The 18,572-nt window shown below is 64.1% G+C and overlaps 1 protein-coding gene across 1 annotated transcript in view; it reads right to left on the bottom strand.

Moving 5' to 3' along the window:
• Positions 1-18,572, bottom strand: part of GALNT9 (polypeptide N-acetylgalactosaminyltransferase 9) — an 83,589-nt gene that overhangs the window by 11,175 nt on the left and 53,842 nt on the right. The window lies entirely within an intron of this gene.

Below are 18,572 nucleotides of genomic sequence, written 5' to 3'. Positions count from 1 at the left end.
GGCTGCTTCCTGGAGCGCAGGACTCCCTGAAGTCCCTAACTGTCCCCAAAGACCCTGACCTGCGGGCGCACCGTCCTCTCCTCGTCTCAGTGCACAGTCTGACCATCCACACACCCTCTTGGGGCTGCCGCTCACTCACTACACAGCTGAGCCCTCGCTTGGGGAAGGTGACGGGGGATCCCTGCCTCCTCCCCTGCCCGACTGTGCCTTCAGAAAGCAGGGGAAGGAGGAGGGACGTCTTGCAGCTGAGGGTCCCCCTCCTGACGCCCCACACGGCCGCAACAAGTCATGTCCGGGCAGGTGGGACGTCCTGTGTGCGGAGGGAGGCTGGGGGTTCCTCACGGGTTCCCAGCACGCGGCCAACAGTCTCCCCCTGCCGGGCTCCTAGCCCGCGGGGGACCCGCGCTCTGCCCGCTGCACAGAGCCCAGGGGACATCGCCAGCTCCTTCACGCTGACGGTGGGGACCCTGCCCCCAGCGCCTGGTCCTGGGAGGCTGCAGGGCAGCGGGGAGGCTGGGGACGCAGCTGGACGCCTGCTGAGCCAGGAATGTTCCAGAAGGCAAACACGGGAACGCCACAGTGGGAGCCTGGCGGACCTGCGGGACGGTGCCGTGATTCCCACCACATCCCCCCCCCCCCACCCCGCCCGGGCCTTCTGCAGCCGCCATCACTGTGCATCCTGGAGGGGCCTCCGTCCCTGCCCCCACCTGTCTCTCCTCTGCTCTCCCCACGGCCCCAGGGCCTTTGCACCTGCCCGCAAGCCTCTGCCCAGATGCCTCCTTTTTGCGGTCCCCTCCTCACTCTCTGATGTGACACTGCAGCCCCTTGGTCCCGTCACCCCTGGTCTGTCTGTCCCTCTGAGGCCTGTGCTCCGGGACCACGGTCCCACCCGCCGCACTCAGAACAAAACGGGCGCGCGGTCAGCACTCAGCGCAGGCTGTTCGATGGATGAATGAATTCGCGTTCAGGAATCCGTTAGCAACCGCCAGACCTGCCCAGCAGGACTTTCTGCGGTGACGGGCGTGTTCTAGATCTGGGCCGCCGAAAGGTGAGCCACAGCTGCGCCCGGCCACTGAGCCCTCGAAACGTGTGCGGCTGGTGCGGCCACCTGGATGGCACGGCCGCAGGACAGGATGGCGGGAAAGGCCCCGCTCGGTCTGGTTCAGTGGCCTCAAGCCTTAGTTACGTGAGGGCGGCTGGACACAGACTCGCACGCGGGGCTTTGTGGGCGAGCTCAGGGCCCCGTCAGACCCCCGTCTTTCCTGGGCAACATTCGGCCACGGTCTCTCTCCTCCGCTCAGAAAGGCGAGAGCGTTTCCGGACGGCGGGAGCTGGGGTCATTCTCCCCGTCCTCCGGGCTGGGCCCCACAGGGTGCTCAGGGTTGGGGGGCGAGGGCCGCAGGTGCCTGAGGTTAAGGGGGCATCTGCAACCTTCCCCAAGCCGCTGGACGCGCAGGCACACGCCCGCCTGGCATCCCAACAGCACCGTGGGCTCAGGGATTTCGGGGTGGAGGGGGGACATCCCCACTCGCTCTGCAAGCACCCCAACGGTGGAGGAAAGGACAAACGCCCGCCGACCAGGCCTCACCCAGGTCGGCGTGCTGGCGCACAGCCCCCATCCCGGAGCCGGGCCGTCAAATCTCTTCTCTGCATTGGAGCCCGCGGACGACCCTACCGAGGGCGGAGACGGTCGCCCGAGCCCCCAGGGTGCGTGATTTGCGCACACCAGAGAGGGGCAGAGCGGCCGAGTGCCGGGTCCCAGCTCGGGCCCAGGACACCCTGCTCGGGCCTCAGCTCCCTGTGCCCGGCCACCACCACGAGGACGAGCAGGGGCCGGCCCTCCGGAGAGCGCATGGTCGGCCCACGGCTTCGCGGGCTAAGGAAATGGCTCCTAAGCCGCAAAGTCCGAAGGGAGGCTCCCCAGCCGGGAGCTACCTGACGCAGCTGCGAGGGGCGGCTGCACGCGGGGGCAACGCAGCAACCCTAGTCAACACCTGCTGCCCGGGACAGCCCTCGTTCACGCCCGCTGACCCGGCGTCCTGGTCCACAGCAACTCTCGAGGGCGTCCCGGTGGACGACGAAGCACGCGGTCGCCTTGCTCTTGCCGGAGGCCTGCGCGCCCGTCACACCGGTAGGTGTGCGTCCGAGAGGGGGCTGCACCGAGGGGCCGTCCGCCTCCCCCACAAACACTCCCGGGGACGTCGCCTGCAGGCCCCGGCGAATGACACGCTCCCCTGTGCCGAGTGGAGGCAGCGAAGGCCGCCGTGGGGGGTGAAACCCCCCCGGGAGCCTCGCCCACGCCCCCAAACCAGGACAGGGCGAGCAGGACGTAGGCAGGTGAGCTCGCCCGGGGTTCTGGGCGTCACCGGATGGACAGCTGCTGTGCGGGGCAGGAGCGAGGTAGGGCCGGCGGGGGCACTTCTACGTGGAGGTGACGGGGCCAAGGCTCCGGTGACATCATGGACCCCACTTTCCCACTGCCTTGTAGCTAGAGGAGGCCGTGCCAGACACTTCTGACCAATGAGCGAGAGCAGAGGTCTCGGGGTGGGGCTTGTAGGAAAGCTACGGCTTACCCTGATTAGAAAAAAAAGAAACAGACTCAGCTGCAGGGCCCTTTGCCCTTCTTTCTGGATACGGACGTGAGGTCTGGAGGAGTGGCAGCCACTCTGTGGCCGGGAGGCAGCCATCGTGAGGCTCAGAGTCTATATAGCAGGACCGGCCGGCGGAAAGTTAGAGCCGTCAGCTCCGTGCTTCGTGAGAAAAGCGGAGCCCCCCATCTGCTCAAGCCTCTGTTGGTGGGGATCCTGTCGCTGTGTTCCTGACTGAGGAGGCTGGACTAGGTGGTGCCGGGAGGACAGAAAGCCCAACGACCCCGTGTCAGTGCGGCGCAGGGTTAATTCCGGTGGAAACAGGGGTGGAGGCACCGAGAGGTCAGGAGACGGGCCCAGGGTCACGCGGCCGGCTCGTGGTGCGGCAGGCAGCCTGGGCTGTTGCATGAACCCCTCTCAGCCCGGAGGCGCCACGGAACTGAGTCACACCCGCCTGTGTCTCAACCAGTAATTATCTCCGTCAACCCCGTCAACTGCCCCCAAACAGAACAGCAGACGCGAAGGGGGGACCAGGCGTCAGGTCGGCAGGCAGCCGTGCAGAGGGAAGGAGCGCGGGGCGGGGGGAACCTCAGCCCCTCGGATCCCAGCTCCTCGGACGTCCTGCCGGTGCCAGGGGGCGCGTGGTCACCGTGGAGCGGTCGGACGGTCCCCACCGTGGCGGCGCACCGTGGGCCCGCAGGGCTGGGACTGAGACCCGCCGCGGCCTGGCCGCCATGTCTGCCGCGGGCCGGCGCTCTCAGAACGTTGGGAAGCCAGGAGCCGCCTGTGAGATTCCCCGGTCCCTCCTCGCCCCCCCCCCCCCCCCCGAGCACAGTCACCCCCGGGGGCTTCGCCCGCGTCCACGCGGCTGTGGGAGGGGGGCGTGCCCCACAGCAGTTTCCGGAGACGCCCTCTGGACCCTGAGCTCATTCGAGGTGCCAGGAGCGCGGCCCCAGCCCTCAGGGCCCTGGGCTTCTCGGCCAGCCCGCCCACCTTCACCCGCGCTGAGCTGTCCCCGTGCAGTGAGGCCGTCGGCCCGGCACGCGGAGCACCGCCTCCGGAGAGCGGCTGTCACCTGCCCTGTGCTCTCGGTCAGAGTCTCGGGGGCCTCACGCCCGTCCACTACGCCACGCATGCCCACGTGCACACGTGCACACTCAGCCCTCAGTCCCTCCGTCCCTCCCGTCTGTGACAGCCCCCCGATGGAACGGGCCGCAGTTCCACAGGGCCATGCTCCTGCCCCGTGGCGAGGCCACTCCGGAGGCCACGGGGCCTCGGCTCTCCAGGCGGGGCGGGAGCCCCGTGCCGACACATCCGGAGGCCCCCGGTAGACCCGTGCGCTCTCAAGGCTTTCCGTGTTGGCTCCACGCGGCATCGCTGTGGCCTCCGCGGGGGAGTGGGGGCCCCCGACTCACAGTTCACCCCGCGGGCCTCACCATCTCCCTGGGAAGACCCACCGTAAACGTCGGTTGCAGGCGGAGAGGCCCCCGTGGCCAGCTTTGGCCACGCTGGACGGCCGGGGTGCAGCGGGAGGGCGTCCACGGAGGACTGCCCGGGGTCAAGACGGGCAGAGCACACGTGGCTCCCGGGTGCTCAGCATGGCCTGGGCCATGAGCGGTGCGGACGGTCGGGCTCTCCTTCATCAGTGTCTGCATCACAACGTCTGAGAAGCACCTTGCGGAGATCGGCGTGGCCGTGGTGGGGGGCGGGGGCGGCCACTGTGTCGGCCACGCTCCCACCCACGGCTTGGGCACTCCCGACGCCTCCAAACAGATGCTGGCCCCCAAACCAGGCCAGCCCAGCAGCCCCGAAGTGCAGGGACAGGCCGGGCCGTGGGTGGGGCTGGGGACACACCCGTCCCAGGACTGTTCAGGAGGGAGGGCTGCCCCAACGGGGTGTGGAGAAGAGGGGGTTGATTCTGGAGCACTCAGATGTTCGTGGCCGTGATGGGTTCGTTCAGAAGGGGGCCAGTCCTGCGCCAGGTGGACGAGGCGGACGGGGAGACGGGTCCCTGATTCTGCTGCTGCGGAGGGAGAAGCCGGGCCTGTGTGTGAACCTCGCCTGCTGGTCTTCTGTGTCGGATGATGTGACTCCTGGGCCTCGCTGTCCTGAGGGTGGAGGGACCGTCCTCCCGGACTAGCCGATTCCCAGGGGCAGCAGACAGCCTGCCTGAGGGGCTCCCGCGGCGTGCAAACCACCCGGCCCGGGGCAGCCTCCGGCCCAGCCTCCTCCACCCCGGCCTCCTGGCCTCCTGGCCCCGAATGCCCCCCGTGGCCTGGCTGCCCCATCTCTGGGCCCCCGAGGAACACCCTCTCCTCAGAGGCAGCCGGGCCCTGACCTGCCGGCCTTACCACACCCGAAGGCCGGCAGCCGGCCGGGGGCTCGGACAGCGGGACCTCGGGCCCGTTCCCCAGGCGGTCGCCTCACACAGGCCCCTCTGTCGTCCCACAGCTGGGGTGAGGAAGGTTCCAGCCTCTTGCAAAATCAGAGTGTGCTGCTTTGAGGTGGAGAGGCGGGCCGTGGAGGGGCCCCCCCCGGGGCGTCCTCGCCTGGCTCTCTGGTCCAGCCCACGAGAAGCACACTCGGGAGAAAACGCTACACAGACGCCCTGGGCCTCGAAGGCCCGACGGGGCCCACGTCTTCCAGCCACTTTGGCAGAACAGAAGCAACGAGGTTTCATCCGCGACCTGCCCGGGGTCCTCATCTCTTACTCGTGGGATTTGCAGGTGGCACAGCACAGGCTTCCAGCGACAAAAATAATTCCTCGCTCTGGGTGGCATTACCGTGTGTGCAGACGCAGTCAGCGTCTAAATTAAGGCTCCGTGGAATGCGTTCCCGGGCTCTCCGATGTGACTTCAGGCAGGAAGGACTTTCTGAGCACAGTCCTCAGCTCCCGGTGACACTGTTTCTTTAGTAGCCGCCTTGACTGAGACTGTTCGGTAAGCCACCTAAGGAGACACCCTTCCCCACCCACCTGGCCATCCCCATCCATTCGTTCACCTGCCCTCCCATGCATCCACCCACCCACCCACCTGAACACCCATCCACCCATCCACCCCTCCCTCTTTCCCTCCATCCATCCATCCATCCATTCACCCACCTATACAGTCATCCATCCATCTCTCCATCCATCCATCCCTCCCTCCATCCATCTGTCCATCTGTCCATCCATCCATCCATCCACCTGTACACCCATCCACCCATCCACCCCTCCCTCTCTCCATCCATCCATCCATCCATCCATCCATCCATCCATCCACCAATCTATCCCTCCATCCCTTCATCCCTCCCTCCCTCCATCCATCCGTCCATCTGTCCATCTGTACACCCATCCACCCATCCCTCCCTCCCTCCATCCGTCTGTCCATCCCTCCCTCTATCCGTCTGTCCATCTGTCCACCCACCCATCCCTCCATCCTTCCATCCATCCATTCACCCACCTATACACTCATCCATCCATCTCTCCATCCATCCGTCCATCCGTCCATCCATCTGTCCATCCATCCATCCATCCATCCATCCATCCATCCATCCATCCACCTGTACACCCATCCACCCATCCCTCCCTCCCTCCATCCATCCGTCTGTCCATCCCTCCCTCCATCCATCCGTCTGTCCATCTGTCCATCCACCCATCCCTCCCTTCATCCATCCATCTACTCACCCACCTATACACTCATCCATCCATCTGTCCATCTGTCCATCCATCTATCCATCCATCCATTCATCCATCCATCCATCCATCCATCCATCCATCCATCCACCTGTACACCCATCCACCCATCCCTCCCTCCCTCCATCCATCCATCTGTCCATCTGTCCATCCACCCATCCCTCCCTTCATCCATCCATCTACTCACCCACCTATACACTCATCCATCTCTCCATCCATCCATCCATCCATCCATCCACCCACACACCTATCCCTCCATCCCTCCATTCATCCATCCGTCCATCCATCCACCTGTACACCCATCCACCCATCCCTCCCTCCCTCCATCCATCCGTCTGTCCATCTGTCCATCCACCCATCCCTCCCTTCATCCATCCATCTACTCACCCACCTATACACTCATCCATCCATCTCTCCATCCGTCCATCCATCCATCCATCCATCCCTCCATCCATCCGTCTGTCCATCTGTCCATCCACCCATCCCTCCCTTCATCCATCCATCTACTCACCCACCTATACACTCATCCATCCATCTCTCCCTCCATCCCTCCATTCATCCATCCGTCCACCCACCCACCTGTCCGTCCATCCATCCGTCCGTCCATCCACCCACACACCTATCCCTCCATCCCTCCATTCATCCATCCGTCCATCCATCCACCTGTACACCCATCCACCCATCCCTCCCTCCCTCCATCCATCCGTCTGTCCATCTGTCCATCCACCCATCCCTCCCTTCATCCATCCATCTACTCACCCACCTATACACTCATCCATCCATCTCTCCCTCCATCCCTCCATTCATCCATCCGTCCACCCACCCACCTGTCCGTCCATCCATCCATCCATCCATCCACCCACACACCTATCCCTCCATCCCTCCATTCATCCATCCGTCCATCCATCCACCTGTACACCCATCCACCCATCCCTCCCTCCCTCCATCCATCCGTCTGTCCATCTGTCCATCCACCCATCCCTCCCTTCATCCATCCATCTACTCACCCACCTATACACTCATCCATCCATCTCTCCATCCGTCCATCCATCCATCCATCCCTCCCTCCATCCATCCGTCTGTCCATCTGTCCATCCACCCATCCCTCCCTTCATCCATCCATCTACTCACCCACCTATACACTCATCCATCCATCTCTCCATCCGTCCATCCATCCATCCATCCATCCCTCCATCCATCCGTCTGTCCATCTGTCCATCCACCCATCCCTCCCTTCATCCATCCATCTACTCACCCACCTATACACTCATCCATCTCTCCATCCATCCATCCATCCATCCATCCATCCACCCACAGACCTATCCCTCCATCCCTCCATTCATCCATCCGTCCATCCATCCACCTGTACACCCATCCACCCATCCCTCCCTCCCTCCATCCATCCGTCTGTCCATCTGTCCATCCACCCATCCCTCCCTTCATCCATCCATCTACTCACCCACCTATACACTCATCCATCCATCTCTCCATCCGTCCATCCATCCATCCATCCCTCCCTCCATCCATCCGTCTGTCCATCTGTCCATCCACCCATCCCTCCCTTCATCCATCCATCTACTCACCCACCTATACACTCATCCATCCATCTCTCCATCCGTCCATCCATCCATCCATCCATCCATCCATCCCTCCATCCATCCGTCTGTCCATCTGTCCATCCACCCATCCCTCCCTTCATCCATCCATCTACTCACCCACCTATACACTCATCCATCCATCTCTCCATCCATCCCTCCATTCATCCATCCGTCCACCCACCCACCTGTCCGTCCATCCATCCGTCCGTCCATCCACCCGTCAGTCCACCTGTCTGTCCACCCATCCCCCACCCATCCATCTGCATCGGTCTCTACAACCAGCCTGACTATCCAGGCACGATGCAGAGCTCTCTTTTTAAGGCGAGGGGGTCAGAACGAGATGTCCACGCCCGGCCTCCTCGCCGAGGCCTTCAGACAAGAGGCTGGAAGCCCAGAGGCTCAGCTGAGACCCAGCCTCACAGGCCATCTCACCCGGTGCAAACCCAGCAGGTGCCCGGCCACCGTCTTCCTTTCGGGCAGCGCACAGTTTCCCCCTTGAACAAGCAACCACTCGTAGTCCCTCAGGAGACAAGTGCGCGTAGCACTTTTAGAGATTTCGTGTCTGAACCTACTTTACAAGACTTACAATCAGCTTGGTGCCCCCCCCCCAACCCCAGCCCGGGTCCAGTGCTGCTGCCTCTCTCTTGCCCCACAAACCCCTCACTCTGCAGGAACGATCCAGCTCCAGGGGCAGAACAGACTGGGTTTAGCTTTGGAAAGGCATCTCCCAGGGCTCGGCTGGGCTCAACGCGTGCATTTCTGACAAGCAAACGTCTCTCCCTGGGACGGTCTGAGCACACACACGTCTGCCTTCAAACAGCTGCCTCCCCGCTCCGTTCCCTGCGTCAGACCCACAGACACTCCGAGTGGGGCTTTCGTTCCAAGCTCCGGCCGCTGGTTTCCGTGAACGTGTCGAACGCTTCAAACAAACAAGAGAGAAAAAATAGCTTCCTTCCTTCTAAACGAGTGGTTCTCAAAGTGTGGTCACAGGACCAGCAGGAGTGTCACCTGGGGCGCCCCAGAAACGCAGGTGGCCGTCCGCTCCAGACCTGACCTGCGGAGTCAGAGGCTCTGGGGCCAGCCCCGCGACCTGCACTTTAACAAGCCCTCCGGGGGGTCCCGACGTGTGCCGGGGTCCGCGGGCGGCTGCACGAAGTGCGCGAGGCCTCTGTCCCCGCCTCCACCCTCTGGTCACCTCGCACACTTGGTGCCACCGTGTGGCCCAGAAGCCCCGTCCCTCGGACACCACCTGAGGCTGCGGCTGTGTGGTCCTGCACTTCCTGTCCTCAAGCGGAGGGGAGGCTATACCTCTTAGGTGATGGCCCCCGCACGCCAAGCCCCCTGCAGCTGGGTGAAGTGATGGAGGGCTCTGGTCAATACCACGGACGCGGGACTCTTCCCTGTCCGCTCTGAACACGCAGAAATGGTGGGTAGGCTGCTTAGGAGTTAAAAGCATCCGTGGAAAACCACAGTTAGCTCCCCACCGCTCAGAAGGAGCAGAAGCCCGCCGGCCGGAGTGGGGCTGGCGCCACAGGGGCAGGACCCTGAGCCTCCCGGAGGGCCGGGGACCGGGCGGGGGGGGCCTGGGGCCGGGCCGGGCGCCCCAACTGTGAACGGAAGCTGACACACCGGCTCCGACTGCCCCCCGGAATGCAGACAGACACGGTGAGAGACGAAGCAGAGACCGGAGCCGGCGACTGTGTGACGGGGGGAGTCTTGGGACGAAACCCCAGCCACCCAGTTTTGAGCGGAGGCCTCGGGTGGGGGTGGGGGCAGGCACGCAGAAATCTGCGACTCCCGTCCAGGGACGAGTGAGTGCGAAGGTGCCGTTCCCGCGAAAGAGAGATCACACAAATGTACAGAGCACACGCGGAAAATCCAGTTCCGGAAGAGTCACCTACCAACCCAAGACGGGACTTCGGGAGAGAGAGAGAACGGGCAGGAAGGTCGTAAGCAGACCGCGAGGACTGACCGCGAGGACTGTCGGAGCCGAAGGAAGGAGGGAAAGCGTCCATCGAGAGAGGAGAGGAGGTTACGAGTCACGGCCAACGGTCACAGAACAGCCACGTGTGAGAAGCACCAGCGGAACACGGCGTAGACACGACACGCGCTCGCGGAGGTGAGAAACCACAGCTACGGAAGTGGCCTGGGTCGCCGTCTGGACACGGCCGGAGACGCTGGTCCTTCACGGGGACGTGACTGAGCGGGGCACCCAGGACGCGTGGCCCAGCGGCGAAGGGACGGGAAGTGGGGGGGCCTGTGCGTGCCCGGCAGCACCCCGACGTGAGGGGGAGGCCTTCCAGCCAGCGGTCAAGGGCGGAGGCGTTGGGGGGGGGTGAGGAGCCGCGGTCTGCTGTGTAAAACAAGAAAGATGACGAAGATCCATCCCTCAGGGATTCAAGCCTTTGCTGTGGAAAAGTGTCAGAAGCAGCTGTGGTCAGACAGCTTCTCGGACAGGCCCGAGACAAAGGGGGACAGGCGTGCTCACGAACGTCCTGTCTGCGAGGGGCCGCGTCTGCATCGCACGGTGCAGGCTAAGACCAGCTGGAAGACCAGGAACGCCGTGGAAAAAACGGGCAGCGGCCGGAGCGTTCGTGCTCGTTAGCAACTGAAAAGACGCAAAGTAAGTCAACACAGACGCTCCTTTCGTGTCTGCCTCGTTTGCCAGCCACAGGTAAAAATTACTCACTCAGACCCCGGGGCCCCGTAAGACCCGGGCAGCTGTCTCTCGCACGCACCGCTGGTGAGAGTTCACACGCAGACACACGCACTCACACGCACTCACGCACACAGAGCAGCGGGGCGCAGGGAGGGAGATCTGGCAAGTTCCACAAAAGCCACGGAAACACGAAGTCCGTCTGACTCAGCAGGTCCAACTCTAGACGGTCCTCCAGAGGGAACCGCGACCGGAAGGCGCACACGGGGACACGGACCAGCGTGTGGCACAGAGCGGCGAGCCGGCGGCCGCGGACGGGGGCGTGAAGCCCGGTGGGCGCCGTCCTGACCCGCGGCCCCGGGAACGCCCCCCGCTAGTGCAAGGCACGGGGCCACGTCACGGGTGTGCCAGGGCACGTGGGGACGATGCTCCCACGTGTGCGACACGGGTCCGACGAGAATCACCCGGACTGCGGTCCGGTTTGCCCACCGCGGCGTTTCCTCTGATAAAAGCTGCTTTTACGCAGGAGAGGAGAGGGTGTTCCGAAACGCCTGCACAAACACGGGCGCTCACTGCCTGTCTGTTGTCTCAGGCACAAAGCCCCCCGGCCCTGACTTAGGGTCACATCACGCCTGTGACAGATGGGGAAACGGAGGCTCGGAGAGAGGCCTGGCCAATGCACACAAGTCTCGAGGGGTCTTCCAGAATCCCCGTGTGAGCAGTGGGGCTTTTCCACAAACCTGTTCAAGAGGACAGGGGCGTCCCCCCGCCTGGAGGCCTGCTTCCTCCGTCCAGGGGGGACCTTGCCCTGTGGGCTGCTGGGCATTGGGGGTGCGTCCCCCCGTGACCACTACCTTGTCAGGCAGACCCGCCCACTTGTAACTAGAAGAAGCCCTTCCTGAAGGCGGCGGGACGGGCACCTCACCGCCCGCCCTCCCCTCTGCCCGCTGCCCCCTGGGGAAGGTCTAGGACCGGCCTGGAGACACCCTGCAGCCCTGTGACGCCTGACGGCAGGGCCCCCTTCCCCGAGCGTGGACGGCGCGGGCACACCTCCCTGGCGCCCCCCGCTGGGAGACACAGGAGCTCAGATAAACGCCCCGTGGGAAGACGAGGGAACACCCGCCCCCCCAGCCCCCAGACGGTCAACGCCACCGCACCCCTCAAAGGGCCGGGCTTTGAAGGCGCACTGACGGCCCCCAGGGCTGAGGGGGCTTTCCTGTAACACCCTGGAGAAGTGGCGAGTCTGAGAGTTTCAAAACAGCGAAGCAAACGATTTCCGATTTCTGTTCCGCGGGAGGCTTTCCCAACCCAGACCCAGGCCGCTGGATTCTGCCTTGACCTTTATTAACCAGATGCACGCGAAGGATTCATTTCCCCCTAATGGGCTCTCGCGCTCTCCTCGTTAGGGGAAGAGCAGTCGCATTTTCACAGTCACAGAAATGTAAGTTGGCCCCGGGACCCCAGAATGACTCCTCTAAGCGGGCGGAACCGATGGCACGCGCTGCACAGCCACCCGTGCTGAGGACAGATCGGAAACAGCCGCGGCTGCGAGGTCCACCTGTGCGGGAAAGGCAGCAGAAAGGCCACGGGGCCACGGGGCCGCCTGCGGTCTCTGCCACGAGGGCCATGCTCCCGCCCCAGGGCCTTTGCACTTGCTGCGCCTCGGCTGGGCATGCCCTTCCCCGCAGCCGCACGGCTCGCTTCCTCTCCGCCTTTACGCCCGTTCGGACGTGGCCTCCCTTCGCCGGTTGTCCCGTATAAGATGACAAGCCCCCATCCCTTCCCCGTGCATGGTGTTCTATGGGTGCCACATGCTGTCCCCGTCTACGACCCGTGCGTGCTCTGTCCCCTGAGGAGCCCCCAGCCTCTAGCGCGGCGTGGCAGACGCCCGCGAGAAGTTGCTCAACAAACGAAGCGCTTGCTTTCTCTGCCGTGCCCCCCACCCCGGGCTCCAGCGTCTAGCACGTCACAGGGAGGCCCGCCCTCCCCTCCCCTCCCGGAGGCCTCCTGTGCCCACTCCACAGACGCACCGGCGCTTACACCGGGTTGCGCACAGCAGGGAACGAGGCAGCCGCGGCCCCTGACTATTCCGGCGGGTCGGGGGGCGGGAGGCATCGGTGGGAGGCGGTGGGCAGAGCCAGATCGTGTGAGGAAGAAAGCACCGAGGGGCCGAGACCAGGGTCCAGAAGCAGCAGGGGCTGGAAGGACTCCCCGCAGAGAGGGGCCAGCCTGGCTCGGCCACGGAAGGGGAGGGTGGGTGGGGGCACGTGGGGAGGGGTGCTGAGGATCACGGGAGGGAGTCTGGGCTCGGCCCTCAGGGTGAGGGGGGCCCCGGGGCCCCCTGGGCTTCTGAATGGAGCGGATAAGAAGGGGGACGGGGCGAGGCCAGGTCGGATGCGGGGCGCCAGGCGGCTGCCACAGACCCCCCCACTTCGGGCCGCCAGCACCTCCACGGGGACAGACTTCCCCCTCCCCCCAGCCGTCAGCACCTCTGCAGGCACAGACCGCCTCAGCCGCCAGCCTGCCCACGGTGGACGTCTGCTCTGGGGATACGGACGGAGGGCACCTGGTCACCCTGCACCGGTCTCTGGCCCACGGTGGGTGGGTTTGTGAGGAGACCCTGCTCTGAGGTCCGGGACCGGCAGGCCCCCGGCCGGCGACAGGTGTAGGTGCAGGCGTAGGGCGTGACCCTGGCCCCCAGCACCGGGCCTCCCCGCTGGCCCCCTTTCACGTTCCGTCCTCCCCTCTCGTGTTCCCAGTGCCCCTCGTCTCTGCATCCTGGCAAGCTACCTGAACCCCGTCGGCGACGAAAGTAACAACACGGATAAACGTGCGCGTCCACACTGGTGCCTGCCGCGCACCTGCACCCCGATCTACGCCCATAGTTACCTCGTCCCCTCCCGCAGCGGACCGCACCCCCCCCCCCGCCCCTGCGTCTGCCCAAGTCCTCCCCGCACAGGCGGGACCCTGCCCAGCCCCCACTTTACAGAGCGGACACCGGGGACGTTGGGGTCCCAGCCGCGGTCACGGGGCCGGGGGGCCAAGCACAGAGGCTTCTTCCATCGCCACAGAGGCTCCTGTCTTCCTGCCACGGTAACGCCCACCTGCGACGCCCTGTGGGCGTCACCACCAGTGAGAAGCCACCCAGGTGAGACCGTCCCCGTCCCTCCTCCGCCATCTGAGCGTCAAAACCAGCAGCGGCTGCCGGCGGTTTCGGGGGGGCGCGTCTCGCCCACGGGACTGGGGGTCTCCCAGGCTCCACCGCCCACCGTGTCCTTGTGTTTACCAAGCCCGCGCCCCGCTTCTGGATGCCCCTCCCTGCGGGCGCTCACCACACGGGCCCAACATGCCCTCTGGCCTCTGCGGGCGACCTGTTCCCGGCCGGGCGTCCCCGTGCCCCGGCCACCATGCTGTGCGGTGCTCTGTCCTCTGGGACAGTCCCCTCACGGGACTCTCCTCCTTTCCTGTTCTCTGACCTGCCTAACTCCCAGGGGGGACATCCCGTGCTGGTGTCCGAGACCCCGTGCGGTGACATCCAGGGACAGTGCTTCCCGCCCTCGTGCCGAGTTCTTGCTCAGACGGGCCGGGCTCCCGGGGCCACTGTCCATGCAGAACCTGGCTCCTGGCCTCTGGGGACCCCAGCCTCACGAGAACACAGTCACGCTGCTGGGGGGAACCTGGCCTGGTCCCCCCCCCCGCCCCCCCGTCTCTCTGGGGGTATGGTTGTCTGCTCTCCCCAGCTCCTGTGGGCCCCTGAGCCTGTTTGTCCCTCCCCGTCCCGTCCCCCAGCCCACCTTCCACCCAACCCAACCAGCCCCGCTGAAGCCTCCTCCGGCCTCAGGCTGACATCCTCTGCCTGCCCTGCTGGGCTTGTGGGGCTCCCCTCTGCCCCCGGGAGGACCCCGGAGGGACTGCTCTGAGCCTGGAGGTCCCCAAGGCTGCGGGAAGCCTCTCCCTGAACCAGATTCGGGAATCGTGTGCAAAGGTTTGGGGTCCGTTGATCAGCACAGCTGAGAACAGTCGAAGGTGGAAGAACCCACCACGTTAACCTCCGGGTTCCGTTCTTAACACGTGTGACTGAAGGTCGAGTGTACGTTTTTTTTTTTTTAATTTTTTTTTTCAACGTTTATTTATTTTTGGGACAGAGAGAGACAGAACATGAACGGGGGAGGGGCAGAGAGAGAGGGAGACACAGAATCGGAAACAGGCTCCAGGCTCTGAGCCATCAGCCCAGAGCCCGACGCGGGGCTCGAACTCACGGACCGCGAGATCGTGACCTGGCTGAAGTCGGACGCTTAACCGACTGCGCCACCCAGGCGCCCCGAGTGTACATTTTTTATTCAAAATTGGACCGTGTCAGGGAATTAAATACAGATGCAAACGATCCCGAAATGCTTCCGAGAACTTGAGATTTGGTGTAAGTTTAATTTATTAGATACACTAGCGTTTTTTAAGCACCTGGGGGAATTTCCGCTGTGGTATCAGGCATTCCAAGCGCTTAAAGAGAAAAGTAAATACGTTATATTTATAAGTGTCATTTTAAAAGGTTCAAGGGAATTTAATTAACTAAAAGCAGAGAGGGAACTGATTGTTGTTTAATGGCATTCAATCCGTTCAACCCGAGTTAATCAAACATTAATCAAAGAAAACAGGGAGGTGAGTGCTCTCTCTAATCTCAATCGATTAGACTTATAACCATAATGATATGAGCCCCCAGGTTTAACTTAAAAGCTTAAAGCAAATAGGTTTTGAAAAGTATAATTTCAATAAACCGTGTAGAAAATTTTTAAAACTCGCCTGAAATCCTCCCTGTGAATAAAGGCTCCACGGGTAAAAGTAAACAACCCAGAATCCCAAACCAACCAGAGCTCAGCTCAGCCCAGCTACCGAGCCCCCCGAGCCCCCGCCGGGACATCCCGGCCCTGCTCCTGGGCGCGGGGTGCTCGGCAGAGCGGGGGACACGTATGCAGGCGCGCCAGGCGGGCTCGGGGCCCCAAAGCGGCAGGCCGGCCGGGGGCCGGATCCCAGAGCAGGCGCCCTGGGCAAGCAGCGTCCGCAGCCCCGAGAATGTGCTGGAAATGCAGATTCCTGGGCCCCGTCTCGCCCTATGGAGTCCAAATCCCGGGGGTGGAGCCCAGGGGTCTGTGTTTTTTGTTTTTTGTTTTTTTTTAACGTTTATTTATTTTTGGGACAGAGAGAGACAGAGCATAAACGGGGGAGGGGCAGAGAGAGAGGGAGACACAGAATCGGAAACAGGCTCCAGGCTCCGAGCGGTCAGCACAGAGTCCGACGCGGGGCTTGAACCCACGGACCGTGAGATCATGACCTGAGCTGAAGTTGGACACCTCGAAGTTGCCTCAACCGACCGAGCCACCCAGGCGCCCCCAGGGGTCTGTGTTTTAAGGAAACCTCTAGAAGATTCAGGTCGGAAAACCGCAGCCTGGGAACCTGGCCCTGCCCTCGGCCTGCCAGCCAGGCGAGCTCCCAGACAGAAGTTTACGGCAGCGCGGCCAGTGGGGCTGTGACTTCAGGGTGCCATTCAGTGGGCCCCGAGGCGGGGTCCCACCGCAGAGGACCCCATTCCCGAGCCACCTGAGCGGAAGCACTCCACAGCTCGGACCCGGGGCCACGGGAGCCAGAAACCCCGGAGGAAGGTGGAGGCGCCCGTGTCACGGCAGGGAGGGCCGGGGACGGAACCCCAGGCGCGTGTGGGCCGCGGGGGAGCAGAGGCCGGGTCACGACCGGGCAGCTGGCACTCGGGGCCCAGACCCCGCACCCTGGAAGCGGGCTGGCTGTCAGGAGTGGCCCTGGAAAGCCGGCCCAGCCCCGCCGGGAACAAAGCCCTGCACGTCAGCCTTCGAATGCGCCCTCTGCTCCGAATCAAAAGCCAATTTTGTTTTATTTTTTTCAGACTAAAACGAGTCTGAACAACTTTTTCCCCACCGGACTTTTCAACGTTTATTTATTTTTTTGGGACAGAGAGAGACAGAGCATGAACGGAGGAGGGGCGGAGAGAGAGGGAGACACAGAATCGGAAACAGGCTCCAGGCTCCGAGCCATCAGCCCAGAGCCCGACGCGGGGCTCGAACTCACGGACCGCGAGATCGTGACCTGGCTGAAGTCGGACGCTTAACCGACTGCGCCACCCAGGCGCCCCCCCACCGGACTTTTCAAAAGCCAACACAGCAGGGAAGCCACTTTGGCAGAGGAGGCCACGGCCCCACGAGGGCCCAGTGGTGGGGCGGGGCCGGCCTCTGGGAACCCCCCACTCCAGGCCACCACCCTGCCCGCCCACGGCCCCTCCATCCAAGGAACCTCCCCACCCGCCCAGCTGCTCAGGCCCGAGCACGAGCGGGAGACTGTTCCGGAGCCCCCACCCCCAGCAAGCCCTGCGTGCGCTCCCTCGAGAATGTACCCGGACGACACAGGATCTCACCGTCCCCTCCCCGGTCCAAGCCTCACCTCCCTGCGTTATCCCAGAAGCCCCGGCCTCCCTGCTCCGGCCCTCACTCGCTCCACCCCGGAGTCGGAGTCGCAGGGGAATCCCTGAAACGTGGAAGCCAAGCCTCCACCCAGAGCCTCCGTGCCTCTGGGCTCCCTCAGAGCAGAAGCCGGACTGCTCTCCCTCCCCCGTCGCCCCTCGGCTGCGCTGCACGTGTGTCACATCTGGAGCGCATCAGGCACGACCCTGCCCCAGGGCCTTTGCATCTGCCACGCCCTCTGCTTGGAACACCCCCTCCCCTGATCATCCACAGCTCCCTCAGGGCACCAAGAGGTCTTTCTACAGACATCCCTTCTGACCGGGGCGGGGGTGGGTTCCTGACTGATGTCTTTAAAACTGCCCCTCCCTGCTCTCCTGCCCCTCCCCTGCACTCCTACCCCCTTCCCTGCTCTCCTGTCCCTCCCTGCACTCCTGCCCCTTCCTGCACTCCTATCCCCTCCCCTGCACTCCTACCCCCTCCCCTGCTCCTCCTGCCCCTCCCCTGCTCTCCTGCCCCTCCCTTGCAACTGCTGCCCCTCCCCTGCACTCCTACCCCCTCCCCTGCTCTCCTGGCCCTCCCCTACTCTCCTGACCCTCCCCTGCACTCCTGCCCCCTCTCCTGCTCTCCTGCCCCTCTCCTGCTCTCCTGCCCCTCCCCTGCTCTCCTGCCCTTTCCCTGCACTCTTGCCCCCTCCCCTGCACTCCTACCCGCTCCACTGCACTCCTGCCCCCTCCCCTGCACTCCTACCCCCTTCCCTGCTCTCCTGTCCCTCCCTGCACTCCTGCCCCTTCCTGCACTCCTATCCCCTCCCCTGCACTCCTACCCCCTCCCCTGCTCCTCCTGCCCCTCCCCTGCTCTCCTGCCCCTCCCCTGCACTCCTACCCCCTCCCCTGCTCCTCCTGCCCCTCCCCTGCTCTCCTGCCCCTCCCTTGCAACTGCTGCCCCTCCCCTGCACTCCTACCCCCTCCCCTGCTCTCCTGGCCCTCCCCTACTCTCCTGACCCTCCCCTGCACTCCTGCCCCCTCTCCTGCTCTCCTGCCCCTCTCCTGCTCTCCTGCCCCTCCCCTGCTCTCCTGCCCCCTCCCCTGCTCTCCTGCCCCCTCCCCTGCACTCCTACCCCCTCCCCTGCTCTCCTGCCCCTCCCCTGCTCTCCTGCCCTTCCCCTGCACTCTTGCCCCCTCCCCTACACTCCTACCCCTCCCCTGCTCCCCTCCCCCCTCCCCTGCTCTCCTGCCCTTTCCCTGCACTCTTGCCCCCTCCCCTGCACTCCTGCCCCCTCCCCTGCTCTCCTGACCCTCCCCTGCACTCCTGCCCCCTCTCCTGCTCTCCTGCCCCCTCCCCTGCTCTCCTGCCCCTCCCCTGCAACTCCTGCCCCCACCCCTCCTCTCCTGACCCTCCCCTGCTCTCCTACCCCTCCTCTGCACTCCTGCTCCCTCTCCTGCTCTCCTGCCCCTCCCCTGCTCTCCTGCCCTTCCCCTGCACTCTTGCCCCCTCCCCTGCACTCCTGCCCTTCCCCTGCACTCTTGCCCCCTCCCCTGCTCTCCTGTCCCTCCCTGCACTCCTGCCCCCTCCCCT

The sequence above is a fragment of the Lynx rufus genome, unplaced genomic scaffold, assembly GCF_022079265.1.
Source record: "Lynx rufus isolate CCGP_SWC_20201006 ecotype Redwood Valley unplaced genomic scaffold, mLynRuf1.p SCAF_55, whole genome shotgun sequence".
Lineage (NCBI taxonomy): Eukaryota > Metazoa > Chordata > Mammalia > Carnivora > Felidae > Lynx > Lynx rufus.
This window is presented reverse-complemented; position numbering and strand designations above follow the sequence as displayed.